Below are 27,556 nucleotides of genomic sequence, written 5' to 3'. Positions count from 1 at the left end.
ATCTTGGGACAACAACTGCAGGGAGAACATATATTTTCAGATGAACATGGGAGGGCAGAAGGCTGCCTAATACTGAAGCACCCCCAAACAACAAACCAAATGCAACAACTAGTGCAAGCATTCCTGGGGGAAGGCCTGCCGCAGATGGATTTGCATATGGTGATGTCATCCAAGCAGTGGGTCAAAGTTGGCTTCAACCCTCGTCTGCATATGAAAAGAGAAAAGGGGCGTGCAGGGCATGGTGGCCTTTTGCGGCGCTTGGCTGACCCCTAGTTTGCATTAAACACCTCCACCCTCCTTTGGTGTGGGGCTCATGTTGGCTATGCCCCAGCCCCTGAAGCATTCAAGCTGATTTCTTGCAGCAGCTGGGCACTGTAACAGCTCCAGAGCTGCTCTGTAAGGCAAGTAAAAGGGTGTGGGCCCTGCAGCACTACCTGTAGTTTGCATTGTGCATTGGAAGGCACAAAGTAAGCAGACGGGAGGAGAAGTCAGGATAGTGCACAAGGGTATAGAAGGGAGCGGCTGAAGAAAAGAGAAGTGGAAACAGACAGCAAACTAGGCTGGAGAGAGACCTGAGACAAAGAGATCTGAATTATACGAGAGCCGACGAGGGGAAACACAAATTATGCAGTCAAGTTTCCCACATTTGGGGAAATCGCAGGAGCAGCACACCCAGAGTGCAATGGTTGAGCCTTGCCCTGGGAGAAGCACCTTCATGATCATAGTATCTCACCTGGCAGGTAAGTAGGAGTTGGGCTAGAGCTGGGGAGGGTCGCTGCTCGGGTTCCCCCCTGTGAAGTGAAGGAGATCCAACTGAGGCAGCACCAGGGAACTCTCGAAAGAAGAACAAGGCTAGAGGAAGATCTGAGACAAAGAAATCTGACTTTTACCAGAGCTGACCAGAGGAAAGCACAAACACAGTCCCCCACTACCACAAATAATGCAGTCGAGTTTCCCACATTTGGGAAAATCACAGGGGTCAGCATACCCAGAATGCAATGAATGAACCTCACCCTGGGAGAACAATCTTCATGACCATGGTATCTCCTATGCAAAATAAGTATGATTTGGGATAGGGCTGGTGAGGGCAGCTGCTCAGGCACATCTCTGTCAAGTAAAGGAGATTCAACTGAGGCAGCACAAGTGAACTCTCATCTGGGGACAACAACTGCAGGGAGACCACATCTTTTCAGATGAACATGGGAGGGCGGAAGGCTGCCTAATACTGAAGCACCATCAAATATCAAACCATATGCAACAACTAGTACAAGCACTCCTGGGGGAAGGTCTGCAGCAGACGGATTTGCATACGGTGATGTTATCCAAGCAGTGGGCCAAAGTTGACTGGAACCCTCATCTGCATATGAAAAGAGAAAAGGGGCATGCAGGGCATGGCGGCCTTTTGCAGTGCTTGGATGACCCCTAGTTCGCATTAAACACCTCCCCCCTCCTTTGGTGTGGGGCTCATGTTGGCCATGCCCCATCCCCTGAAGCATTCAAGCTGATTTCTTGCAGCAGCTGGGCACTGTAACAGCTCCAGAGCTGCTCTGTAAGGCAAGTAAAAGGGTGTGGGCCCTGCAGCACTACCTTTAGTTTGCATTGTGCATTGGAAGGCACAAAGTAAGCAGACGGGAGGAGAAGTCAGGATAGTGCACAAGGGTATAGAAGGGAGCGGCTGAAGAAAAGAGAAGTGGAAACAGACAGCAAACTAGGCTGGAGAGAGACCTGAGACAAAGAGATCTGAATTATACGAGAGCCGACCAGGGGAAACACAAATTATGCAGTCAAGTTTCCCACATTTGGGGAAATCGCAGGGGCAGCACACCCAGAGTGCAATGGGTGAGCCTTGCCCTGGGAGAAGCACCTTCATGATCATAGTATCTCACCTGGCAGGTAAGTAGGAGTTGGGCTAGAGCTGGGGAGGGTCGCTGCTCGGGTACCCCCCTGTCAAGTGAAGGAGATCCAACTGAGGCAGCACAATGGAACTCTCGAAAGAAGAACAAGGCTAGAGGAAAATCTGAGACAAAGAAATCTGACTTTTACCAGAGCTGACCAGAGGAAAGCACAAACACAGTCCCCCACTACCACAAATAATGCAGTCAAGTTTCCCACATTTGGGGAAATCACAGGGGTCAGCATACCCAAAATGCAATGAATGAACCTCACCCTGGGAGAACAATCTTCATGACCATGGTATCTCCTATGCAAAATAAGTATGATTTGGAATAGGGCTGGGGAGGGCCGCTGCTCATGCACATCTCTGTCAAGTAAAGGAGATTCAACTGAGGCAGCACAAGGGAACTCTCATCTGGGGACAACAACTGCAGGGAGAACACATATTTTCAGATGAACATGGGAGGGCAGAAGGCTGCCTAATACTGAAGCACCCCCAAACAACAAACCAAATGCAACAACTAGTGCAAGCATTCCTGGGGGAAGTTCTGCAGAAGACGGATTTGCATACGGTGATGTCATCCAAGCAGTGGGTCAAAGTTGGCTTCAACCCTCATCTGCATATGAAAAGAGAAAAGGGGCGTGCAGGGCATGGCGGCCTTTTGCGGTGCTTGGATGACCCCTAGTTCGCATTAAACACCTCCACCCTCCTTTGGTGTGGGGCTCATGTTGGCCATGCCCCATCCCCTGAAGCATTCAAGCTGATTTCTTGCAGCAGCTGGGCACTGTAACAGCTCCAGAGCTGCTCTGTAAGGCAAGTAAAAGGGTGTGGGCCCTGCAGCACTACCTGTAGTTTGCATTGTGCATTGGAAGGCACAAAGTAAGCAGACGGGAGGAGAAGTCAGGATAGTGCACAAGGGTATAGAAGGGAGCGGTTGAAGAAAAGAGAAGTGGAAACAGACAGCAAACTAGGCTGGAGAGAGACCTGAGACAAAGAGATCTGAATTATACGAGAGCCGACCAGGGGAAACACAAATTATGCAGTCAAGTTTCCCACATTTGGGGAAATCGCAGGGGCAGCACACCCAGAGTGCAATGGGTGAGCCTTGCCCTGGGAGAAGCACCTTCATGATCATAGTATCTCACCTGGCAGGTAAGTAGGAGTTGGGCTAGAGCTGGGGAGGGTCGCTGTTCGGGCACCCCCCTGTCAAGTGAAAGAGATCCAACTGAGGCAGCACAAGGGAACTCTCGAAAGAAGAACAAGGCTAGAGGAAGATCTGAGACAAAGAAATCTGACTTTTACCAGAGCTGACCAGAGGAAAGCACAAACACAGTCCCCCACTACCACAAATAATGCAGTCGAGTTTCCCACATTTGGGAAAATCACAGGGGTCAGCATACCCAGAATGCAATGAATGAACCTCACCCTGGGAGAACAATCTTCATGACCATGGTATCTCCTATGCAAAATAAGTATGATTTGGGATAGGGCTGGTGAGGGCCGCTGCTCAGGCACATCTCTGTCAAGTAAAGGAGATTCAACTGAGGCAGCACAAGGGAACTCTCATCTGGGGACAACAACTGCAGGGAGACCACATCTTTTCAGATGAACATGGGAGGGCGGAAGGCTGCCTAATACTGAAGCACCATCAAATATCAAACCATATGCAACAACTTATACAAGCACTCCTTGGGGAAGGTCTGCAGCAGACGGATTTGCATACGGTGATGTTATCCAAGCAGTGGGCCAAAGTTGACTGGAACCCTCATCTGCATATGAAAAGAGAAAAGGGGCATGCAGGGCATGGCGGCCTTTTGCAGTGCTTGGATGACCCCTAGTTCGCATTAAACACCTCCACCCTCCTTTGGTGTGGGGCTCATGTTGGCCATGCCCCATCCCCTGAAGCATTCAAGCTGATTTCTTGCAGCAGCTGGGCACTGTAACAGCTCCAGAGCTGTTCTGTAAGGCAAGTAAAAGGGTGTGGGCCCTGCAGCACCACCTGTTGTTCGCATTGTGCGTTGGAAGGCACAAATTAAGCAGACGGGAGGAGAAGTCAGGATAGTGCGCAAGGGCATACTTTTCTCTTAGTCCGGGGGCAAGGCTTCAAAATGGGGTCTGCAACGGAGGAGACACAGGGGGCGTGGTCACAGCAGCTTTTCTCTACAGCCTGCACCAGCAGGAGCCTACACCATTTTTTATGATCACGCTGAACTGCAGTGCGACTGCAATTACAGCATGGTCAAGAAGGGAGGCGTCATGCTGGGTGGCCATGCCCTGTCACTGTGCAGGAGCCAGCACAGCTCACACACTAGTCCCCGGGTGCAGCCCCCAACCCCCGGGACACCCGGAGCAACAAAATGTAGATTCAGGCCACCAGGCCACGCCCCTACCTATGAAACCATGCCTCCTTTTTACCATTGCGCTGTTTATCTGCGCGCACTGCATTACAATCTCCCTCGCCACCTTTCTGGGTGTCACCAGTGATAGTGACACCTCTGCCATGCTTGTAGCAGCTGGTCCTAAGATCTACGCCTCAAGCCCTGAGTGTTTGCCCTTGTGACTTGTTGATCATCATAGCGAAGCAGATGCTTACAGAAAACTGCAGGGGCTTAGATTGAAAATAAAAAAATTGATGGGTATAAGGTAGAGAGGAGCGGGTTCGGTTCTCCGAGAACCGAATTCCCCACGAACTCCACGTGGTTTACACTGGTCCGAGGCAGGCTCGGTTGTTCCCGCCTGACTCGGAAAACCTGAACAAGGGAAAATGTCATCATCCCGCTGTCGGATTCTTGCGAGATTCGGATTCCATATAAAGAGCTGCGCGTTGCTGCCATTTTTACTCGTGCATTGAAGAGAGAGCGGAGAGGACGTGGCTATGTTCTCTCAGTGGAAATCTCAATATCAGTGCTCAGTATCAGTGGTTACTTATTGCTGCTCAGTAATACTAGTAGTGTGTCTCTCCTGCTCAGTGTCAGTTCTCAGTAGTATCCTCATCAGTGCTCAGTATCACTGCTCATTGTCTTGTGCTGCATTGTGGTGCTCAGCATACTACAGTACATTACTAATAGTCCAGTGCTGCATCTTGCTGCTCAGTGTCAGTTCTAGTATCCTCATCAGTGCTCACTATCACTGCTCATTGCATTGTGGTGTTCTGTATACTACAGTAACATAGTAATATAGTATATATAGAGGAGCGGGTTCGGTTCTCCGAGAACCGAATTCCCGACGAACTCCACGTGGTTTACACTGGTCCGTGGCAGGCTCGGTTGTTCCCGCCTGACTCGGAAAACCTGAACAAGGGAAAATGTCATCATCCCGCTGTCGGATTCTCGCGAGATTCGGATTCCATATAAAGAGCTGCGCGTTGCCGCCATTTTTACTCGTGCATTGAAGAGAGAGCGGAGAGGACGTGGCTATGTTCTCTCAGTGGAAATCTCAATATCAGTGCCCAGTATCAGTGGTTACTTATTGCTGCTCAGTAATACTAGTAGTGTGTCTCTCCTGCTCAGTGTCAGTTCTCAGTAGTATCCTCATCAGTGCTCAGTATCACTGCTCATTGTCTTGTGCTGCATTGTGGTGCTCAGCATACAACAGTACATTACTAATAGTCCAGTGCTGCATCTTGCTGCTCATGTTGGCTATGCCCCAGCCCCTGAAGCATTCAAGCTGATTTCTTGCAGCAGCTGGGCACTGTAACAGCTCCAGAGCTGCTCTGTAAGGCAAGTAAAAGGGTGTTGGCCCTGCAGCACTACCTGTAGTTTGCATTGTGCGTTGGAAGGCACAAAGTAAGCAGACAGGAGAAGTCAGGAGAGTGCACAAGGGCATAGAAGGCAGGGGCTCAAGAAAAGAGAAGTGGAAACAGACAGCAAACTAGGCTGGAGAGAGACCTGAGACAAAGAGATCTGAATTATACGAGTAGCCGACCAGAGGAAACACAAATTATGCAGTCAAGTGTCCCACATTTGGGGAAATCGTAGGAGCAGCACACCCAGAGTGCAATGGGTGAGCCTTGCCCTGGTAGAAGCACCTTCCTGATCATAGTATCTCACTTGGCAGGTAAGTAGGAGTTGGGCTTGAGCTGGGGAGGGTCGCTGCTCGGGCACCCCCCTGTCAAGTGAAGGAGATCCAACTGAGGCAGCACAAGGAAACTCTCAAAAAAAGAACAAGGCTAGAGGAAGATCTGAGACAAAGAAATCTGACTTTTACCAGAGCTGACCAGAGGAAAGCACAAACACAGTCCCCCACTACCACAAATAATGCAGTCGAGTTTCCCACATTTGGGGAAATCACAGGGGTCAGCATACCCAGAATGCAATGAATGAACCTCACCCTGGGAGAACAATCTTCATGACCATGGTATCTCCTATGCAAAATAAGTATGATTTGGGATAGGGCTGGGGAGGGCCGCTGCTCAGGCACATCTCTTTCAAGTAAAGGAGATTCAACTGAGGCAGCACAAGGGAACTCTCATCTGGGGACAACAACTGCAGGGAGAACACATATTTTCAGATGAACATGGGAGAGCTGAAGGCTGCCTAATACTGAAGCACCCCAAACAACAAACCAAATGCAACAACTAGTACAAGCATTCCTGGGGGAAGGTCTGCAGAAGACGGATTTGCATACGGTGATGTCATCCAAGCAGTGGGCCAAAGTTGGCTGGAACCCTCATCTGCATATGAAAAGAGAAAAGGGGTATGCAGGGCATGGCGGCCTTTTGCGGCGCTTGGATGACCCTTAGTTCGCATTAAACACCTCCACCCTCCGTCGGTGTGGGGCTCATGTTGGCTATGCCCCAGCCCCTGAAGCATTCAAGCTGATTTCTTGCAGCAGCTGGGCACTGTAACAGCTCCAGAGCTGCTCTGAAAGGCAAGTAAAAGGGTGTGGGCCCTGCAGCACTACCTGTAGTTTGCATTGTGCGTTGGAAGGCACAAAGTAAGCAGACAGGAGAAGTCAGGAGAGTGCACAAGGGCATAGAAGGCAGCGGCTCAAGAAAAGAGAAGTGGAAACAGACAGCAAACTAGGCTGGAGAGAGACCTGAGACAAAGAGATCTGAATTATACGAGTAGCCGACTAGAGGAAACACAAATTATGCAGTCAAGTGTCCCACATTTGGGGAAATCGTAGGAGCAGCACACCCAGAGTGCAATGGGTGAGCCTTGCCCTGGGAGAAGCACCTTCCTGATCATAGTATCTCACCTGGCAGGTAAGTAGGAGTTGGGCTAGAGATGGGGAGGGTCGCTGCTCGGGCACCCCCCTGTCAAGTGAAGTTCTGCAGAAGACGGATTTGCATACGGTGATGTCATCCAAGCAGTGGGTCAAAGTTGGCTTCAACCCTCATCTGCATATGAAAAGAGAAAAGGGGCGTGCAGGGCATGGCGGCCTTTTGCGGTGCTTGGATGACCCCTAGTTCGCATTAAACACCTCCACCCTCCTTTGGTGTGGGGCTCATGTTGGCCATGCCCCATCCCCTGAAGATGAACATGGGAGGGCAGAAGGCTGCCTAATACTGAAGCACCCCCAAACAACAAACCAAATGCAACAACTAGTGCAAGCATTCCTGGGGGAAGGCCTGCCGCAGATGGATTTGCATATGGTGATGTCATCCAAGCAGTGGGTCAAAGTTGGCTTCAACCCTCGTCTGCATATGAAAAGAGAAAAGGGGCGTGCAGGGCATGGTGGCCTTTTGCGGCGCTTGGCTGACCCCTAGTTTGCATTAAACACCTCCACCCTCCTTTGGTGTGGGGCTCATGTTGGCTATGCCCCAGCCCCTGAAGCATTCAAGCTGATTTCTTGCAGCAGCTGGGCACTGTAACAGCTCCAGAGCTGCTCTGTAAGGCAAGTAAAAGGGTGTGGGCCCTGCAGCACTACCTGTAGTTTGCATTGTGCATTGGAAGGCACAAAGTAAGCAGACGGGAGGAGAAGTCAGGATAGTGCACAAGGGTATAGAAGGGAGCGGCTGAAGAAAAGAGAAGTGGAAACAGACAGCAAACTAGGCTGGAGAGAGACCTGAGACAAAGAGATCTGAATTATACGAGAGCCGACGAGGGGAAACACAAATTATGCAGTCAAGTTTCCCACATTTGGGGAAATCGCAGGAGCAGCACACCCAGAGTGCAATGGTTGAGCCTTGCCCTGGGAGAAGCACCTTCATGATCATAGTATCTCACCTGGCAGGTAAGTAGGAGTTGGGCTAGAGCTGGGGAGGGTCGCTGCTCGGGTTCCCCCCTGTGAAGTGAAGGAGATCCAACTGAGGCAGCACCAGGGAACTCTCGAAAGAAGAACAAGGCTAGAGGAAGATCTGAGACAAAGAAATCTGACTTTTACCAGAGCTGACCAGAGGAAAGCACAAACACAGTCCCCCACTACCACAAATAATGCAGTCGAGTTTCCCACATTTGGGAAAATCACAGGGGTCAGCATACCCAGAATGCAATGGGTGAGCCTTGCCCTGGGAGAAGCACCTTCATGATCATAGTATCTCACCTGGCAGGTAAGTAGGAGTTGGGCTAGAGCTGGGGAGGGTCGCTGCTCGGGTACCCCCCTGTCAAGTGAAGGAGATCCAACTGAGGCAGCACAATGGAACTCTCGAAAGAAGAACAAGGCTAGAGGAAAATCTGAGACAAAGAAATCTGACTTTTACCAGAGCTGACCAGAGGAAAGCACAAACACAGTCCCCCACTACCACAAATAATGCAGTCAAGTTTCCCACATTTGGGGAAATCACAGGGGTCAGCATACCCAAAATGCAATGAATGAACCTCACCCTGGGAGAACAATCTTCATGACCATGGTATATCCTATGCAAAATAAGTATGATTTGGAATAGGGCTGGGGAGGGCCGCTGCTCATGCACATCTCTGTCAAGTAAAGGAGATTCAACTGAGGCAGCACAAGGGAACTCTCATCTGGGGACAACAACTGCAGGGAGAACACATATTTTCAGATGAACATGGGAGGGCAGAAGGCTGCCTAATACTGAAGCACCCCCAAACAACAAACCAAATGCAACAACTAGTGCAAGCATTCCTGGGGGAAGTTCTGCAGAAGACGGATTTGCATACGGTGATGTCATCCAAGCAGTGGGTCAAAGTTGGCTTCAACCCTCATCTGCATATGAAAAGAGAAAAGGGGCGTGCAGGGCATGGCGGCCTTTTGCGGTGCTTGGATGACCCCTAGTTCGCATTAAACACCTCCACCCTCCTTTGGTGTGGGGCTCATGTTGGCCATGCCCCATCCCCTGAAGCATTCAAGCTGATTTCTTGCAGCAGCTGGGCACTGTAACAGCTCCAGAGCTGCTCTGTAAGGCAAGTAAAAGGGTGTGGGCCCTGCAGCACTACCTGTAGTTTGCATTGTGCATTGGAAGGCACAAAGTAAGCAGACGGGAGGAGAAGTCAGGATAGTGCACAAGGGTATAGAAGGGAGCGGTTGAAGAAAAGAGAAGTGGAAACAGACAGCAAACTAGGCTGGAGAGAGACCTGAGACAAAGAGATCTGAATTATACGAGAGCCGACCAGGGGAAACACAAATTATGCAGTCAAGTTTCCCACATTTGGGGAAATCGCAGGGGCAGCACACCCAGAGTGCAATGGGTGAGCCTTGCCCTGGGAGAAGCACCTTCATGATCATAGTATCTCACCTGGCAGGTAAGTAGGAGTTGGGCTAGAGCTGGGGAGGGTCGCTGTTCGGGCACCCCCCTGTCAAGTGAAAGAGATCCAACTGAGGCAGCACAAGGGAACTCTCGAAAGAAGAACAAGGCTAGAGGAAGATCTGAGACAAAGAAATCTGACTTTTACCAGAGCTGACCAGAGGAAAGCACAAACACAGTCCCCCACTACCACAAATAATGCAGTCGAGTTTCCCACATTTGGGAAAATCACAGGGGTCAGCATACCCAGAATGCAATGAATGAACCTCACCCTTGGAGAACAATCTTCATGACCATGGTATCTCCTATGCAAAATAAGTATGATTTGGGATAGGGCTGGTGAGGGCAGCTGCTCAGGCACATCTCTGTCAAGTAAAGGAGATTCAACTGAGGCAGCACAAGTGAACTCTCATCTGGGGACAACAACTGCAGGGAGACCACATCTTTTCAGATGAACATGGGAGGGCGGAAGGCTGCCTAATACTGAAGCACCATCAAATATCAAACCATATGCAACAACTAGTACAAGCACTCCTGGGGGAAGGTCTGCAGCAGACGGATTTGCATACGGTGATGTTATCCAAGCAGTGGGCCAAAGTTGACTGGAACCCTCATCTGCATATGAAAAGAGAAAAGGGGCATGCAGGGCATGGCGGCCTTTTGCAGTGCTTGGATGACCCCTAGTTCGCATTAAACACCTCCCCCCTCCTTTGGTGTGGGGCTCATGTTGGCCATGCCCCATCCCCTGAAGCATTCAAGCTGATTTCTTGCAGCAGCTGGGCACTGTAACAGCTCCAGAGCTGCTCTGTAAGGCAAGTAAAAGGGTGTGGGCCCTGCAGCACTACCTGTAGTTTGCATTCTAGTGTCTTTCGTTTGGGAGAAAAATGCAAAGGTACAATACAGCTTTTCCTTGCCGATATCTCTCTTTTGCAAAGAGCTAGGCATTGGAAAATTCAGGGCTATACCGTGTAGATGAAGCACTAACAGGAGGCTTTTAAATTTTCATTCTAGTGTCTTTCGTTTGGGAGAAAAATGCAAAGGTACAATACAGCTTTTCCTTGCCAATATCTCTCTTTTGCAAAGAGCTAGGCATTGGAAAATTCAGGGCTATAACGTGTAGATGAAGCACTAACAGGAGGCTTTAAAATTTTCATTCTAGTGTCTTTCGTTTGGGAGAAAAATGCAAAAGTACAGTGCAGCTTTTCCTTGCCGATATCTCTCTTTTGCAAAGAGATAGGCATTGGAAAATTCAGGGCTATAACGTGTAGATGAAGCACTAATAGGAGGCTTTAAAATTTTCATTCTAGTGTCTTTCGTTTGGGAGAAAAAAGCAAAGGTACAATACAGCTTTTCCTTGCCGATATCTCTCTTTTGCAAAGAGATAGGCATTGGAAAATTCAGGGCTATAACGTGTAGATGAAGCACTAACAGGAGGCTTTAAAATTTTCATTCTAGTGTCTTTCGTTTGGGAGAAAAATGCAAAGGTACAATACAGCTTTTCCTTGCCGATATCTCTCTTTTGCAAAGAGCTAGGCATTGGAAAATTCAGGGCTATAACGTGTAGATGAAGCACTAACAGTAGGCTTTAAAATTTTCATTCTAGTGTATTTCGTTTGGGAGAGAAATGCAAAGGTACAATACAGCTTTTCCTTGCCAATATCTCTCTTTTGCAAAGAGCTAGGCATTGGAAAATTCAGGGCTATAACGTGTAGATGAAGCACTAACAGGAGGCTTTAAAATTTTCATTCTAGTGTCTTTCGTTTGGGAGAAAAATGCAAAAGTACAATGCAGCTTTTCCTTGCCGATATCTCTCTTTTGCAAAGAGATAGGCATTGGAAAATGCAGGGCTATAACGTGTAGATGAAGCACTAACAGGAGGCTTTAAAATTTTCATTCTAGTGTCTTTCGTTTGGGAGAAAAATGCAAAGGTACAATACAGCATTTCCTTGCCGATATCTCTCTTTTGCAAAGAGATAGGCATTGGAAAATTCAGGGCTATAACGTGTAGATGAAGCACTAACAGGAAGCTTTAAAATTTTCATTCTAGTGTCTTTCGTTTGGGAGAAAAATGCAAAGGTACAATACAGCTTTTCCTTGCCGATATCTCTCTTTTGCAAAGAGATAGGCATTGGAAAATTCAGGGCTATAACGTGTAGATGAAGCACTAACAGGAGGCTTTAACATTTTCATTCTAGTGTACTTCGTTTGGGAGAAAAATGCAAAGGTACAATACAGCTTTTCCTTGCCGATATCTCTCTTTTGCAAAGAGATAGGCATTGGAAAATTCAGGGCTATAACGTGTAGATGAAGCACTAATAGGAGGCTTTAAAATTTTCATTCTAGTGTCCTTCGTTTGGGAGAAAAATGCAAAGGTACAATACAGCTTTTCCTTGCCGATATCTCTCTTTTGCAAAGAGATAGGCATTGGAAAATTCAGGGCTATAACGTGTAGATGAAGCACTAACAGGAGGCTTTAAAATTTTCATTCTAGTGTCTTTCGTTTGGGAGAAAAATGCAAAGGTACAATACAGTTTTTCCTTGCCGATATCTCTCTTTTGCAAAGAGATAGGCATTGGAAAATTCAGGGCTATAACGTGTAGATGAAGCACTAACAGGAGGCTTTAAAATTTTCATTCTAGTGTCTTTCGTTTGGGAGAAAAATGCAAAGGTACAATACAGCTTTTCCTTGCCAATATCTCTCTTTTGCAAAGAGCTAGGCATTGGAAAATTCAGGGCAATAACGTGTAGATGAAGCACTAACAGGAGGCTTTAAAATTTTCATTCTAGTGTCTTTCGTTTGGGAGAAAAATGCAAAAGTACAATGCAGCTTTTCCTTGCCGATATATCTCTTTTGCAAAGAGATAGGCATTGGAAAATGCAGGGCTATAACGTGTAGATGAAGCACTAACAGGAGGCTTTAAAATTTTCATTCTAGTGTCTTTCGTTTGGGAGAAAAATGCAAAGGTACAATACAGCATTTCCTTGCCGATATCTCTCTTTTGCAAAGAGATAGGCATTGGAAAATTCAGGGCTATAACGTGTAGATGAAGCACTAACAGGAGGCTTTAAAATTTTCATTCTAGTGTCTTTCGTTTGGGAGAAAAATGCAAAGGTACAATACAGCTTTTCCTTGCCGATATCTCTCTTTTGCAAAGAGCTAGGCATTGGAAAATTCAGGGCTATACCGCGTACATGAAGCACTAACAGGAGGCTTTTAAATTTTCATTCTAGTGTCTTTCGTTTGGGAGAAAAATGCAAAGGTACAATACAGCTTTTCCTTGCCAATATCTCTCTTTTGCAAAGAGCTAGGCATTGGAAAATTCAGGGCTATAACGTGTAGATGAAGCACTAACAGGAGGCTTTAAAATTTTCATTCTAGTGTCTTTCGTTTGGGAGAAAAATGCAAAAGTACAATGCAGCTTTTCCTTGCCAATATCTCTCTTTTGCAAAGAGCTAGGCATTGGAAAATTCAGGGCTATAACGTGTAGATGAAGCACTAACAGGAGGCTTTAAAATTTTCATTCTAGTGTCTTTCGTTTGGGAGAAAAATGCAAAAGTACAATGCAGCTTTTCCTTGCCGATATCTCTCTTTTGCAAAGAGATAGGCATTGGAAAATGCAGGGCTATAACGTGTAGATGAAGCACTAACAGGAGGCTTTAAAATTTTCATTCTAGTGTCTTTCGTTTGGGAGAAAAATGCAAAGGTACAATACAGCATTTCCTTGCCGATATCTCTCTTTTGCAAAGAGATAGGCATTGGAAAATTCAGGGCTATAACGTGTAGATGAAGCACTAACAGGAGGCTTTAAAATTTTCATTCTAGTGTACTTCGTTTGGGAGAAAAATGCAAAGGTACAATACAGCTTTTCCTTGCCGATATCTCTCTTTTGCAAAGAGATAGGCATTGGAAAATTCAGGGCTATAACGTGTAGATGAAGCACTAATAGGAGGCTTTAAAATTTTCATTCTAGTGTCCTTCGTTTGGGAGAAAAATGCAAAGGTACAATACAGCTTTTCCTTGCCGATATCTCTCTTTTGCAAAGAGATAGGCATTGGAAAATTCAGGGCTATAACGTGTAGATGAAGCACTAACAGGAGGCTTTAAAATTTTCATTCTAGTGTCTTTCGTTTGGGAGAAAAATGCAAAGGTACAATACAGCTTTTCCTTGCCGATATCTCTCTTTTGCAAAGAGCTAGGCATTGGAAAATTCAGGGCTATAACGTGTAGATGAAGCACTAACAGGAGGCTTTAAAATTTTCATTCTAGTGTCTTTCGTTTGGGAGAAAAATGCAAAGGTACAATACAGCTTTTCCTTGCCGATATCTCTCTTTTGCAAAGAGATAGGCATTGGAAAATTCAGGGCTATAACGTGTAGATGAAGCACTAACAGTAGGCTTTAACATTTTCATTCTAGTGTCTTTCGTTTGGGAGAAAAATGCAAAGGTACAATACAGCTTTTCCTTGCCGATATCTCTCTTTTGCAAAGAGATAGGCATTGGAAAATGCAGGGCTATAACGTGTAGATGAAGCACTAACAGGAGGCTTTACAATTTTCATTCTAGTGTCTTTCGTTTGGGAGAAAAATGCAAAAGTACAATGCAACTTTTCCTTGCCGATATCTCTCTTTTGCAAAGAGATAGGCATTGGAAAATGCAGGGCTATAACGTGTAGATGAAGCACTAACAGGAGGCTTTAAAATTTTCATTCTAGTGTCTTTCGTTTGGGAGAAAAATGCAAAGGTACAATACAGCATTTCCTTGCCGATATCTCTCTTTTGCAAAGAGATAGGCATTGGAAAATTCAGGGCTATTACGTGTAGATGAAGCACTAACAGGAGGCTTTAAAATTTTCATTCTAGTGTCCTTCGTTTGGGAGAAAAATGCAAAGGTACAATACAGCTTTTCCTTGCCGATATCTCTCTTTTGCAAAGAGATAGGCATTGGAAAATTCAGGGCTATAACGTGTAGATGAAGCACTAACAGGAGGCTTTAAAATTTTCATTCTAGTGTCTTTCGTTTGGGAGAAAAATGCAAAGGTACAATACAGCTTTTCCTTGTCGATATCTCTCTTTTGCAAAGAGCTAGGCATTGGAAAATTCAGGGCTATAACGTGTAGATGAAGCACTAACAGTAGGATTTAAAATTTTCATTCTAGTGTCTTTCGTTTGGGAGAAAAATGCAAAGGTACAATACAGCTTTTCCTTGCCGATATCTCTCTTTTGCAAAGAGATAGGCATTGGAAAATTCAGGGCTATAACGTGTAGATGAAGCACTAACAGGAGGCTTTAAAATTTTCATTCTAGTGTCTTTCGTTTGGGAGAAAAATGCAAAGGTACAATACAGTTTTTCCTTGCCGATATCTCTCTTTTGCAAAGAGATAGGCATTGGAAAATTCAGGGCTATAACGTGTAGATGAAGCACTAATAGGAGGCTTTAACATTTTCATTCTAGTGTCCTTCGTTTGGGAGAAAAATGCAAAGGTACAATACAGCTTTTCCTTGCCGATATCTCTCTTTTGCAAAGAGATAGGCATTGGAAAATTCAGGGCTATAACGTGTAGATGAAGCACTAACAGGAGGCTTTAAAATTTTCATTCTAGTGTCTTTCGTTTGGGAGAAAAATGCAAAGGTACAATACAGCTTTTCCTTGCCGATATCTCTCTTTTGCAAAGAGCTAGGCATTGGAAAATTCAGGGCTATAACGTGTAGATGAAGCACTAACAGTAGGCTTTAACATTTTCATTCTAGTGTCTTTCGTTTGGGAGAAAAATGCAAAGGCACAATACAGCTTTTCCTTGCCGATATCTCTCTTTTGCAAAGAGATAGGCATTGGAAAATTCAGGGCTATAACGTGTAGATGAAGCACTAACAGGAGGCTTTAAAATTTTCATTCTAGTGTCTTTCGTTTGGGAGAAAAATGCAAAAGTACAATGCAGCTTTTCCTTGCCGATATCTCTCTTTTGCAAAGAGATAGGCATTGGAAAATGCAGGGCTATAACGTGTAGATGAAGCACTAACAGGAGGCTTTAAAATTATCATTCTAGTGTCTTTCGTTTGGGAGAAAAATGCAAAAGTACAATACACTTTTCCTTGCCGATATCTCTCTTTTGCAAAGAGATAGGCATTGGAAAATTCAGGGCTATAACGTGTAGATGAAGCACTAATAGGAGGCTTTAACATTTTCATTCTAGTATCCTTCGTTTGGGAGAAAAATGCAAAGGTACAATACATCTTTTCCTTGCCGATATCTCTCTTTTGAAAAGAGATAGGCATTGGAAAATTCAGGGCTATAACGTGTAGATGAAGCACTAACAGGAGGCTTTAAAATTTTCATTCTAGTGTCTTTCGTTTGGGAGAAAAATGCAAAGGTACAATACAGCTTTTCCTTGCCGATATCTCTCTTTTGCAAAGAGCTAGGCATTGGAAAATTCAGGGCTATAACGTGTAGATGAAGCACTAACAGTAGGCTTTAAAATTTTCATTCTAGTGTCTTTCGTTTGGGAGAAAAATGCAAAGGTACAATACAGCTTTTCCTTGCCGATATCTCTCTTTTGCAAAGAGCTAGGCATTGGAAAATTCAGGGCTATAACGTGCAGATGAAGCACTAACAGTAGGATTTAAAATTTTCATTCTAGTATCTTTCGTTTGGGAGAAAAATGCAAAGGTACAATACAGCTTTTCCTTGCCGATATCTCTCTTTTGCAAAGAGATAGGCATTGGAAAATTCAGGGCTATAACGTGTAGATGAAGCACTAACAGGAGGCTTTAAAATTTTCATTTTAGTGTCTTTCGTTTGGGAGAAAAATGCAAAGGTACAATACAGTTTTTCCTTGCCGATATCTCTCTTTTGCAAAGAGATAGGCATTGGAAAATTCAGGGCTATAACGTGTAGATGAAGCACTAATAGGAGGCTTTAAAATTTTCATTCTAGTGTCCTTCGTTTGGGAGAAAAATGCAAAGGTACAATACAGCTTTTCCTTGCTGATATCTCTCTTTTGCAAAGAGATAGGCATTGGAAAATTAAGGGCTATAACGTGTAGATGAAGCACTAACAGGAGGCTTTAAAATTTTCATTCTAGTGTCTTTCGTTTGGGAGAAAAATGCAAAGGTACAATACAGCTTTTCCTTGCCGATATCTCTCTTTTGCAAAGAGCTAGGCATTGGAAAATTCAGGGCTATAACGTGTAGATGAAGCACTAACAGTAGGCTTTAACATTTTCATTCTAGTGTCTTTCGTTTGGGAGAAAAATGCAAAGGTACAATACAGCATTTCCTTGCCGATATCTCTCTTTTGCAAAGAGCTAGGCATTGGAAAATTCAGGGCTATAACGTGTAGATGAAGCACTAACAGTAGGCTTTAAAATTTTCATTCTAGTGTCTTTCGTTTGGGAGAAAAATGCAAAGGTACAATACAGCTTTTCCTTGCCGATATCTCTCTTTTGCAAAGAGATAGGCATTGGAAAATTCAGGGCTATAACGTGTAGATGAAGCACTAACAGGAGGCTTTAAATTTTTCATTCTAGTGTCCTTCGTTTGGGAGAAAAATGCAAAGGTACAATACAGCTTTTCCTTGCCGATATCTCTCTTTTGCAAAGAGATAGGCATTGGAAAATTCAGGGCTATAACGTATAGATGAAGCACTAACAGGAGGCTTTAAAATTTTCATTCTAGTGTCTTTCGTTTGGGAGAAAAATGCAAAAGTACAATGCAGCTTTTCCTTGCCGATATCTCTCTTTTGCAAAGAGATAGGCATTGGAAAATGCAGGGCTATAACGTGTAGATGAAGCACTAACAGGAGGCTTTAAAATTTTCATTCTAGTGTCTTTCGTTTGGGAGAAAAATGCAAAGGTACAATACAGCTTTTCCTTGCCGATATCTCTCTTTTGCAAAGAGATAGGCATTGGAAAATTCAGGGCTATTACGTGTAGATGAAGCACTAACAGGAGGCTTTAACATTTTCATTCTAGTGTACTTCGTTTGGGAGAAAAATGCAAAGGTACAATACAGCTTTTCCTTGCCGATATCTCTCTTTTGCAAAGAGATAGGCATTGGAAAATTCAGGGCTATAACGTGTAGATGAAGCACTAATAGGAGGTTTTAAAATTTTCATTCTAGTGTCCTTCGTTTGGGAGAAAAATGCAAAGGTACAATACAGCTTTTCCTTGCCGATATCTCTCTTTTGCAAAGAGATAGGCATTGGAAAATTCAGGGCTATAACGTGTAGATGAAGCACTAACAGGAGGCTTTAAAATTTTCATTCTAGTGTCTTTCGTTTGGGAGAAAAATGCAAAGGTACAATACAGCTTTTCCTTGCCGATATCTCTCTTTTGCAAAGAGCTAGGCATTGGAAAATTCAGGGCTATAACGTGTAGATGAAGCACTAACAGGAGGCTTTAAAATTTTCATTCTAGTGTCTTTCGTTTGGGAGAAAAATGCAAAGGTACAATACAGCTTTTCCTTGCCGATATCTCTCTTTTGCAAAGAGATAGGCATTGGAAAATTCAGGGCTATAACGTGTATATGAAGCACTAACAGGAGGCTTTAAAATTTTCATTCTAGTGTCTTTCGTTTGGGAGAAAAATGCAAAGGTACAATACAGCTTTTCCTTGCCGATATCTCTCTTTTGCAAAGAGATAGGCATTGGAAAATTCAGGGCTATAACGTGTAGATGAAGCACTAACAGTAGACTTTAAAATTTTCATTCTAGTGTCTTTCGTTTGGGAGAAAAATGCAAAGGTACAATACAGCTTTTCCTTGCCAATATCTCTCTTTTGCAAAGAGCTAGGCATTGGAAAATTCAGGGCTATAACGTGTAGATGAAGCACTAACAGGAGGCTTTAAAATTTTCATTCTAGTGTCTTTCGTTCGGGAGAAAAATGCAAAGGTACAATACAGTTTTTCCTTGCCGATATCTCTCTTTTGCAAAGAGATAGGCATTGGAAAATTCAGGGCTATAACGTGTAGATGAAGCACTAACAGGAGGCTTTAAAATTTTCATTCTAGTGTCCTTCGTTTGGGAGAAAAATGCAAAGGTACAATACAGCTTTTCCTTGCCAATATCTCTCTTTTGCAAAGAGCTAGGCATTGGAAAATTCAGGGCTATAACGTGTAGATGAAGCACTAAAAGGAGGCTTTAAAATTTTCATTCTAGTGTCTTTCGTTTGGGAGAAAAATGTAAAAGTACAATGCAGCTTTTCCTTGCCGATATCTCTCTTTTGCAAAGAGATAGGCATTGGAAAATTCAGGGCTATAACGTGTAGATGAAGCACTAACAGGAGGCTTTAAAATTTTCATTCTAGTGTCTTTCGTTTGGGAGAAAAATGTAAAAGTACAATGCAGCTTTTCCTTGCCGATATCTCTCTTTTGCAAAGAGATAGGCATTGGAAAATTCAGGGCTATAACGTGTATATGAAGCACTAACAGGAGGCTTTAAAATTTTCATTCTAGTGTCTTTCGTTTGGGAGAAAAATGCAAAGGTACAATACAGCTTTTCCTTGCCGATATCTCTCTTTTGCTAAGAGATAGGCATTGGAAAATTCAGGGCTATAACGTGTAGATGAAGCACTAAAAGGAGGCTTTAAAATTTTCATTCTAGTGTCCTTCGTTTGGGAGAAAAATGCAAAGGTACAATACAGCTTTTCCTTGCCGATATCTCTCTTTTGCAAAGAGATAGGCATTGGAAAATTCAGGGCTATAACGTGTAGATGAAGCACTAATAGGAGGCTTTAAAATTTTCATTCTAGTGTCCTTCGTTTGGGAGAAAAATGCAAAGGTACAATACAGCTTTTCCTTGCCGATATCTCTCTTTTGCAAAGAGATAGGCATTGGAAAATTCAGGGCTATAACGTGTAGATGAAGCACTAACAGGAGGCTTTAAAATTTTCATTCTAGTGTCTTTCGTTTGGGAGAAAAATGCAAAGGTACAATACAGCTTTTCCTTGCCGATATCTCTCTTTTGCAAAGAGCTAGGCATTGGAAAATTCAGGGCTATAACGTGTAGATGAAGCACTAACAGTAGACTTTAAAATTTTCATTCTAGTGTCTTTCGTTTGGGAGAAAAATGCAAAGGTACAATACAGCTTTTCCTTGCCAATATCTCTCTTTTGCAAAGAGCTAGGCATTGGAAAATTCAGGGCTATAACGTGTAGATGAAGCACTAACAGGAGGCTTTAAAATTTTCATTCTAGTGTCTTTCGTTTGGGAGAAAAATGCAAAGGTACAATACAGTTTTTCCTTGCCGATATCTCTCTTTTGCAAAGAGATAGGCATTGGAAAATTCAGGGCTATAACGTGTAGATGAAGCACTAACAGGAGGCTTTAAAATTTTCATTCTAGTGTCTTTCGTTTGGGAGAAAAATGCAAAGGTACAATACAGCTTTTCCTTGCCGATATCTCTCTTTTGCAAAGAGATAGGCATTTGAAAATTCAGGGCTATAACGTGTAGATGAAGCACTAACAGGAGGCTTTAAAATTTTCATTCTAGTGTCCTTCGTTTGGGAGAAAAATGCAAAGGTACAATACAGCTTTTCCTTGCCGATATCTCTCTTTTGCAAAGAGATAGGCATTGGAAAATTCAGGGCTATAACGTGTAGATGAAGCACTAATAGGAGGCTTTAAAATTTTCATTCTAGTGTCCTTCGTTTGGGAGAAACATGCAAAGGTACAATACAGCTTTTCCTTGCCGATATCTCTCTTTTGCAAAGAGATAGGCATTGGAAAATTCAGGGCTATAACGTGTAGATGAAGCACTAACAGGAGGCTTTAAAATTTTCATTCTAGTGTCTTTCGTTTGGGAGAAAAATGCAAAGGTACAATACAGCTTTTCCTTGCCGATATCTCTCTTTTGCAAAGAGCTAGGCATTGGAAAATTCAGGGCTATAACGTGTAGATGAAGCACTAATAGGAGGCTTTAAAATTTTCATTCTAGTGTCTTTCGTTTGGGAGAAAAATGCAAAAGTACAATGCTGCTTTTCCTTGCCAATATCTCTCTTTTGCAAAGAGCTAGGCATTGGAAAATTCAGGGCTATAACGTGTAGATGAAGCACTAACAGGAGGCTTTAAAATTTTCATTCTAGTGTCTTTCGTTTGGGAGAAAAATGCAAAGGTACAATACAGTTTTTCCTTGCCGATATCTCTCTTTTGCAAAGAGATAGGCATTGGAAAATTCAGGGCTATAACGTGTAGATGAAGCACTAACAGGAGGCTTTAAAATTTTCATTCTAGTGTCTTTTGTTTGGGAGAAAAATGCAAAGGTACAATACAGCTTTTCCTTGCCGATATCTCTCTTTTGCAAAGAGATAGGCATTTGAAAATTCAGGGCTATAACGTGTAGATGAAGCACTAACAGGAGGCTTTAAAATTTTCATTCTAGTGTCCTTCGTTTGGGAGAAAAATGCAAAGGTTCAATACAGCTTTTCCTTGCCGATATCTCTCTTTTGCAAAGAGATAGGCATTGGAAAATTCAGGGCTATAACGTGTAGATGAAGCACTAATAGGAGGCTTTTAAATTTTCATTCTAGTGTCCTTCGTTTGGGAGAAACATGCAAAGGTACAATACAGCTTTTCCTTGCCGATATCTCTCTTTTGCAAAGAGATAGGCATTGGAAAATTCAGGGCTATAACGTGTAGATGAAGCACTAACAGGAGGCTTTAAAATTTTCATTCTAGTGTCTTTCGTTTGGGAGAAAAATGCAAAGGTACAATACAGCTTTTCCTTGCCGATATCTCTCTTTTGCAAAGAGCTAGGCATTGGAAAATTCAGGGCTATAACGTGTAGATGAAGCACTAATAGGAGGCTTTAAAATTTTCATTCTAGTGTCTTTCGTTTGGGAGAAAAATGCAAAAGTACAATGCTGCTTTTCCTTGCCGATATCTCTCTTTTGCAAAGAGATAGGCATTGGAAAATTCAGGGCTATAACGTGTAGATGAAGCACTAACAGGAGGCTTTAAAATTTTCATTCTAGTGTCCTTCGTTTGGGAGAAAAATGCAAAGGTACATTACAGCTTTTCCTTGCCAATATCTCTCTTTTGCAAAGAGCTAGGCATTGGAAAATTCAGGGCTATAACGTGTAGATGAAGCACTAACAGGAGGCTTTAAAATTTTCATTCTAGTGTCTTTCGTTTGGGAGAAAAATGCAAAGGTACAATACAGCATTTCCTTGCCGATATCTCTCTTTTGCAAAGAGATAGGCATTGGAAAATTCAGGGCTATTACGTGTAGATGAAGCACTAAAAGGAGGCTTTAAAATTTTCATTCTAGTGTCTTTCGTTTGGGAGAAAAATGTAAAAGTACAATGCCGCTTTTCCTTGCCGATATCTCTCTTTTGCAAAGAGATAGGCATTGGAAAATTCTGGGCTATAACGTGTAGATGAAGCACTAACAGGAGGCTTTAAAATTTTCATTCTAGTGTCTTTCGTTTGGGAGAAAAATGTAAAAGTACAATGCAGCTTTTCCTTGCCGATATCTCTCTTTTGCAAAGAGATAGGCATGAGAAAATTCAGGGCTATAAAGTGTATATGAAGCACTAACAGGAGGCTTTAAAATTTTCATTCTAGTGTCTTTCGTTTGGGAGAAAAATGCAAAGGTACAATACAGCTTTTCCTTGCTGATATCTCTCTTTTGCTAAGAGATAGGCATTGGAAAATTCAGGGCTATAACGTGTAGATGAAGCACTAACAGGAGGCTTTAAAATTTTCATTCTAGTGTCCTTCGTTTGGGAGAAAAATGCAAAGGTACAATACAGCTTTTCCTTGCCGATATCTCTCTTTTGCAAAGAGATAGGCATTGGAAAATTCAGGGCTATAACGTGTAGATGAAGCACTAATAGGAGGCTTTAAAATTTTCATTCTAGTGTCCTTCGTTTGGGAGAAAAATGCAAAGGTACAATACAGCTTTTCCTTGCCGATATCTCTCTTTTGCAAAGAGATAGGCATTGGAAAATTCAGGGCTATAACGTGTAGATGAAGCACTAACAGGAGGCTTTAAAATTTTCATTCTAGTGTCTTTCGTTTGGGAGAAAAATGCAAAGGTACAATACAGCTTTTCCTTGCCGATATCTCTCTTTTGCAAAGAGCTAGGCATTGGAAAATTCAGGGCTATAACGTGTAGATGAAGCACTAACAGGAGGCTTTAAAATTTTCATTCTAGTGTCTTTCGTTTGGGAGAAAAATGCAAAGGTACAATACAGTTTTTCCTTGCCGATATCTCTCTTTTGCAAAGAGATAGGCATTGGAAAATTCAGGGCTATAACGTGTAGATGAAGCACTAACAGGAGGCTTTAAAATTTTCATTCTAGTGTCTTTCGTTTGGGAGAAAAATGCAAAGGTACAATACAGCATTTCCTTGCCGATATCTCTCTTTTGCAAAGAGATAGGCATTGGAAAATTCAGGGCTATTACGTGTAGATGAAGCACTAAAAGGAGGCTTTAAAATTTTCATTCTAGTGTCTTTCGTTTGGGAGAAAAATGTAAAAGTACAATGCAGCTTTTCCTTGCCGATATCTCTCTTTTGCAAAGAGATAGGCATTGGAAAATTCAGGGCTATAACGTGTAGATGAAGCACTAACAGGAGGCTTTAAAAATTTCATTCTAGTGTCTTTCGTTTGGGAGAAAAATGTAAAAGTACAATGCAGCTTTTCCTTGCCGATATCTCTCTTTTGCAAAGAGATAGGCATGAGAAAATTCAGGGCTATAACGTGTATATGAAGCACTAACAGGAGGCTTTAAAATTTTCATTCTAGTGTCTTTCGTTTGGGAGAAAAATGCAAAGGTACAATACAGCTTTTCCTTGCCGATATCTCTCTTTTGCTAAGAGATAGGCATTGGAAAATTCAGGGCTATAACGTGTAGATGAAGCACTAACAGGAGGCTTTAAAATTTTCATTCTAGTGTCCTTCGTTTGGGAGAAAAATGCAAAGGTACAATACAGCTTTTCCTTGCCGATATCTCTCTTTTGCAAAGAGATAGGCATTGGAAAATTCAGGGCTATAACGTGTAGATGAAGCACTAATAGGAGGCTTTAAAATTTTCATTCTAGTGTCCTTCGTTTGGGAGAAAAATGCAAAGGTACAATACAGCTTTTCCTTGCCGATATCTCTCTTTTGCAAAGAGATAGGCATTGGAAAATTCAGGGCTATAACGTGTAGATGAAGCACTAACAGGAGGCTTTAAAATTTTCATTCTAGTGTCTTTCGTTTGGGAGAAAAATGCAAAGGTACAATACAGCTTTTCCTTGCCGATATCTCTCTTTTGCAAAGAGCTAGGCATTGGAAAATTCAGGGCTATAACGTGTAGATGAAGCACTAACAGTAGACTTTAAAATTTTCATTCTAGTGTCTTTCGTTTGGGAGAAAAATGCAAAGGTACAATACAGCTTTTCCTTGCCAATATCTCTCTTTTGCAAAGAGCTAGGCATTGGAAAATTCAGGGCTATAACGTGTAGATGAAGCACTAACAGGAGGCTTTAAAATTTTCATTCTAGTGTCTTTCGTTTGGGAGAAAAATGCAAAGGTACAATACAGTTTTTCCTTGCCGATATCTCTCTTTTGCAAAGAGATAGGCATTGGAAAATTCAGGGCTATAACGTTTAGATGAAGCACTAACAGGATGCTTTAAAATTTTCATTCTAGTGTCTTTCGTTTATGAGAAAAATGCAAAGGTACAATACAGCTTTTCCTTGCCGATATCTCTCTTTTGCAAAGAGATAGGCATTTGAAAATTCAGGGCTATAACGTGTAGATGAAGCACTAACAGGAGGCTTTAAAATTTTCATTCTAGTGTCCTTCGTTTGGGAGAAAAATGCAAAGGTACATTACAGCTTTTCCTTGCCGATATCTCTCTTTTGCAAAGAGATAGGCATTGGAAAATTCAGGGCTATAACGTGTAGATGAAGCACTAACAGGAGGCTTTAAAATTTTCATTCTAGTGTCTTTCGTTTGGGAGAAAAATGTAAAAGTACAATGCAGCTTTTCCTTGCCGATATCTCTCTTTTGCAAAGAGATAGGCATGAGAAAATTCAGGGCTATAACGTGTATATGAAGCACTAACAGGAGGCTTTAAAATTTTCATTCTAGTGTCTTTCGTTTGGGAGAAAAATGCAAAGGTACAATACAGCTTTTCCTTGCCGATATCTCTCTTTTGCTAAGAGATAGGCATTGGAAAATTCAGGGCTATAACGTGTAGATGAAGCACTAACAGGAGGCTTTAAAATTTTCATTCTAGTGTCCTTCGTTTGGGAGAAAAATGCAAAGGTACAATACAGCTTTTCCTTGCCGATATCTCTCTTTTGCAAAGAGATAGGCATTGGAAAATTCAGGGCTATAACGTGTAGATGAAGCACTAATAGGAGGCTTTAAAATTTTCATTCTAGTGTCCTTCGTTTGGGAGAAAAATGCAAAGGTACAATACAGCTTTTCCTTGCCGATATCTCTCTTTTGCAAAGAGATAGGCATTGGAAAATTCAGGGCTATAACGTGTAGATGAAGCACTAACAGGAGGCTTTAAAATTTTCATTCTAGTGTCTTTCGTTTGGGAGAAAAATGCAAAGGTACAATACAGCTTTTCCTTGCCGATATCTCTCTTTTGCAAAGAGCTAGGCATTGGAAAATTCAGGGCTATAACGTGTAGATGAAGCACTAACAGTAGACTTTAAAATTTTCATTCTAGTGTCTTTCGTTTGGGAGAAAAATGCAAAGGTACAATACAGCTTTTCCTTGCCAATATCTCTCTTTTGCAAAGAGCTAGGCATTGGAAAATTCAGGGCTATAACGTGTAGATGAAGCACTAACAGGAGGCTTTAAAATTTTCATTCTAGTGTCTTTCGTTTGGGAGAAAAATGCAAAGGTACAATACAGTTTTTCCTTGCCGATATCTCTCTTTTGCAAAGAGATAGGCATTGGAAAATTCAGGGCTATAACGTTTAGATGAAGCACTAACAGGAGGCTTTAAAATTTTCATTCTAGTGTCTTTCGTTTGGGAGAAAAATGCAAAGGTACAATACAGCTTTTCCTTGCCGATATCTCTCTTTTGCAAAGAGATAGGCATTTGAAAATTCAGGGCTATAACGTGTAGATGAAGCACTAACAGGAGGCTTTAAAATTTTCATTCTAGTGTCCTTCGTTTGGGAGAAAAATGCAAAGGTACATTACAGCTTTTCCTTGCCGATATCTCTCTTTTGCAAAGAGATAGGCATTGGAAAATTCAGGGCTATAACGTGTAGATGAAGCACTAACAGGAGGCTTTAAAATTTTCATACTAGTGTCTTTCGTTTGGGAGAAAAATGCAAAGGTACAATACAGCTTTTCCTTGCCAATATCTCTCTTTTGCAAAGAGCTAGGCATTGGAAAATTCATGGCTATAACGTGTAGATGAAGCACTAACAGGAGGCTTTAAAATTTTCATTCTAGTGTCTTTCGTTTGGGAGAAAAATGCAAAGGTACAATACAGCATTTCCTTGCCGATATCTCTCTTTTGCAAAAAGATAGGCATTGGAAAATTCAGGGCTATTACGTGTAGATGAAGCACTAAAAGGAGGCTTTAAAATTTTAATTCTAGTGTCTTTCGTTTGGGAGAAAAATGTAAAAGTACAATGCAGCTTTTCCTTGCCGATATCTCTCTTTTGCAAAGAGATAGGCATTGGAAAATTCAGGGCTATAACGTGTAGATGAAGCACTAACAGGAGGCTTTAAAATTTTCATTCTAGTGTCTTTCGTTTGGGAGAAAAATGCAAAGGTACAATACAGTTTTTCCTTGCCGATATCTCTCTTTTGCAAAGAGATAGGCATTGGAAAATTCAGGGCTATAACGTGTAGATGAAGCACTAACAGGAGGCTTTAAAATTTTAATTCTAGTGTCTTTCGTTTGGGAGAAAAATGCAAAGGTACAATACAGCATTTCCTTGCCGATATCTCTCTTTTGCAAAAAGATAGGCATTGGAAAATTCAGGGCTATAACGTGTAGATGAAGCACTAACAGGAGGCTTTAAAATTTTCATTCTAGTGTCTTTCGTTTGGGAGAAAAATGCAAAGGTACAATACAGCTTTTCCTTGCCGATATCTCTCTTTTGCAAAGAGATAGGCATTGGAAAATTCAGGGCTATAACGTGTAGATGAAGCACTAACAGGAGGCTTTAAAATTTTCATTCTAGTGTCTTTCGTTTGGGAGAAAAATGCAAAGGTACAATACAGCTTTTCCTTGCCGATATCTCTCTTTTGCAAAGAGATAGGCATGAGAAAATTCAGGGCTATAACGTGTATATGAAGCACTAACAGGAGGCTTTAAAATTTTCATTCTAGTGTCTTTCGTTTGGGAGAAAAATGCAAAGGTACAATACAGCTTTTCCTTGCCGATATCTCTCTTTTGCTAAGAGAGGCATTGGAAAATTCAGGGCTATAACGTGTAGATGAAGCACTAACAGGAGGCTTTAAAATTTTCATTCTAGTGTCCTTCGTTTGGGAGAAAAATGCAAAGGTACAATACAGCTTTTCCTTGCCGATATCTCTCTTTTGCAAAGAGATAGGCATTGGAAAATTCAGGGCTATAACGTGTAGATGAAGCACTAATAGGAGGCTTTAAAATTTTCATTCTAGTGTCCTTCGTTTGGGAGAAAAATGCAAAGGTACAATACAGCTTTTCCTTGCCGATATCTCTCTTTTGCAAAGAGATAGGCATTGGAAAATTCAGGGCTATAACGTGTAGATGAAGCACTAACAGGAGGCTTTAAAATTTTCATTCTAGTGTCTTTCGTTTGGGAGAAAAATGCAAAGGTACAATACAGCTTTTCCTTGCCGATATCTCTCTTTTGCAAAGAGCTAGGCATTGGAAAATTCAGGGCTATAACGTGTAGATGAAGCACTAACAGTAGACTTTAAAATTTTCATTCTAGTGTCTTTCGTTTGGGAGAAAAATGCAAAGGTACAATACAGCTTTTCCTTGCCAATATCTCTCTTTTGCAAAGAGCTAGGCATTGGAAAATTCAGGGCTATAACGTGTAGATGAAGCACTAACAGGAGGCTTTAA

General features: G+C 42.5%; 12 non-coding genes and 2 pseudogenes across 12 annotated transcripts; all 14 read right to left on the bottom strand.

The window, feature by feature from the left end:
* Positions 1-612: 612 nt before the first annotated feature.
* Positions 613-748, bottom strand: LOC134995135 (U1 spliceosomal RNA; annotated as a pseudogene).
* Positions 749-900: 152 nt separating this feature from the next.
* On the bottom strand, positions 901-1,064 carry LOC134995151 (U1 spliceosomal RNA). The gene has a single exon (XR_010198013.1). It is a non-coding gene; the product is annotated as a U1 spliceosomal RNA (small nuclear RNA).
* A 674-nt stretch (positions 1,065-1,738) lies between these two features.
* LOC134995194 (U1 spliceosomal RNA) lies at positions 1,739-1,901 on the bottom strand. The gene has a single exon (XR_010198056.1). It is a non-coding gene; the product is annotated as a U1 spliceosomal RNA (small nuclear RNA).
* Positions 1,902-2,053: 152 nt separating this feature from the next.
* On the bottom strand, positions 2,054-2,217 carry LOC134995170 (U1 spliceosomal RNA). The gene has a single exon (XR_010198032.1). It is a non-coding gene; the product is annotated as a U1 spliceosomal RNA (small nuclear RNA).
* A 674-nt stretch (positions 2,218-2,891) lies between these two features.
* On the bottom strand, positions 2,892-3,054 carry LOC134995192 (U1 spliceosomal RNA). The gene has a single exon (XR_010198054.1). It is a non-coding gene; the product is annotated as a U1 spliceosomal RNA (small nuclear RNA).
* A 152-nt stretch (positions 3,055-3,206) lies between these two features.
* On the bottom strand, positions 3,207-3,370 carry LOC134995140 (U1 spliceosomal RNA). Its single transcript, XR_010198004.1, has one exon. It is a non-coding gene; the product is annotated as a U1 spliceosomal RNA (small nuclear RNA).
* A 2,424-nt stretch (positions 3,371-5,794) lies between these two features.
* LOC134995144 (U1 spliceosomal RNA) lies at positions 5,795-5,958 on the bottom strand. Its single transcript, XR_010198008.1, has one exon. It is a non-coding gene; the product is annotated as a U1 spliceosomal RNA (small nuclear RNA).
* A 152-nt stretch (positions 5,959-6,110) lies between these two features.
* On the bottom strand, positions 6,111-6,274 carry LOC134995193 (U1 spliceosomal RNA). Its single transcript, XR_010198055.1, has one exon. It is a non-coding gene; the product is annotated as a U1 spliceosomal RNA (small nuclear RNA).
* Positions 6,275-6,944: 670 nt separating this feature from the next.
* LOC134995208 (U1 spliceosomal RNA) lies at positions 6,945-7,108 on the bottom strand. Its single transcript, XR_010198069.1, has one exon. It is a non-coding gene; the product is annotated as a U1 spliceosomal RNA (small nuclear RNA).
* Positions 7,109-7,943: 835 nt separating this feature from the next.
* Positions 7,944-8,079, bottom strand: LOC134995210 (U1 spliceosomal RNA; annotated as a pseudogene).
* A 152-nt stretch (positions 8,080-8,231) lies between these two features.
* On the bottom strand, positions 8,232-8,395 carry LOC134995182 (U1 spliceosomal RNA). The gene has a single exon (XR_010198044.1). It is a non-coding gene; the product is annotated as a U1 spliceosomal RNA (small nuclear RNA).
* Positions 8,396-8,547: 152 nt separating this feature from the next.
* On the bottom strand, positions 8,548-8,711 carry LOC134995178 (U1 spliceosomal RNA). Its single transcript, XR_010198040.1, has one exon. It is a non-coding gene; the product is annotated as a U1 spliceosomal RNA (small nuclear RNA).
* Positions 8,712-9,385: 674 nt separating this feature from the next.
* LOC134995191 (U1 spliceosomal RNA) lies at positions 9,386-9,548 on the bottom strand. Its single transcript, XR_010198053.1, has one exon. It is a non-coding gene; the product is annotated as a U1 spliceosomal RNA (small nuclear RNA).
* Positions 9,549-9,700: 152 nt separating this feature from the next.
* On the bottom strand, positions 9,701-9,864 carry LOC134995169 (U1 spliceosomal RNA). The gene has a single exon (XR_010198031.1). It is a non-coding gene; the product is annotated as a U1 spliceosomal RNA (small nuclear RNA).
* Positions 9,865-27,556: the final 17,692 nt, after the last annotated feature.

The sequence above is a fragment of the Pseudophryne corroboree genome, unplaced genomic scaffold (genome assembly GCF_028390025.1).
Source record: "Pseudophryne corroboree isolate aPseCor3 unplaced genomic scaffold, aPseCor3.hap2 scaffold_1375, whole genome shotgun sequence".
Lineage (NCBI taxonomy): Eukaryota > Metazoa > Chordata > Amphibia > Anura > Myobatrachidae > Pseudophryne > Pseudophryne corroboree.
The sequence above is the reverse complement of the archived record's forward strand: the minus strand, read 5'-3'. Positions and strand labels throughout refer to the sequence as shown.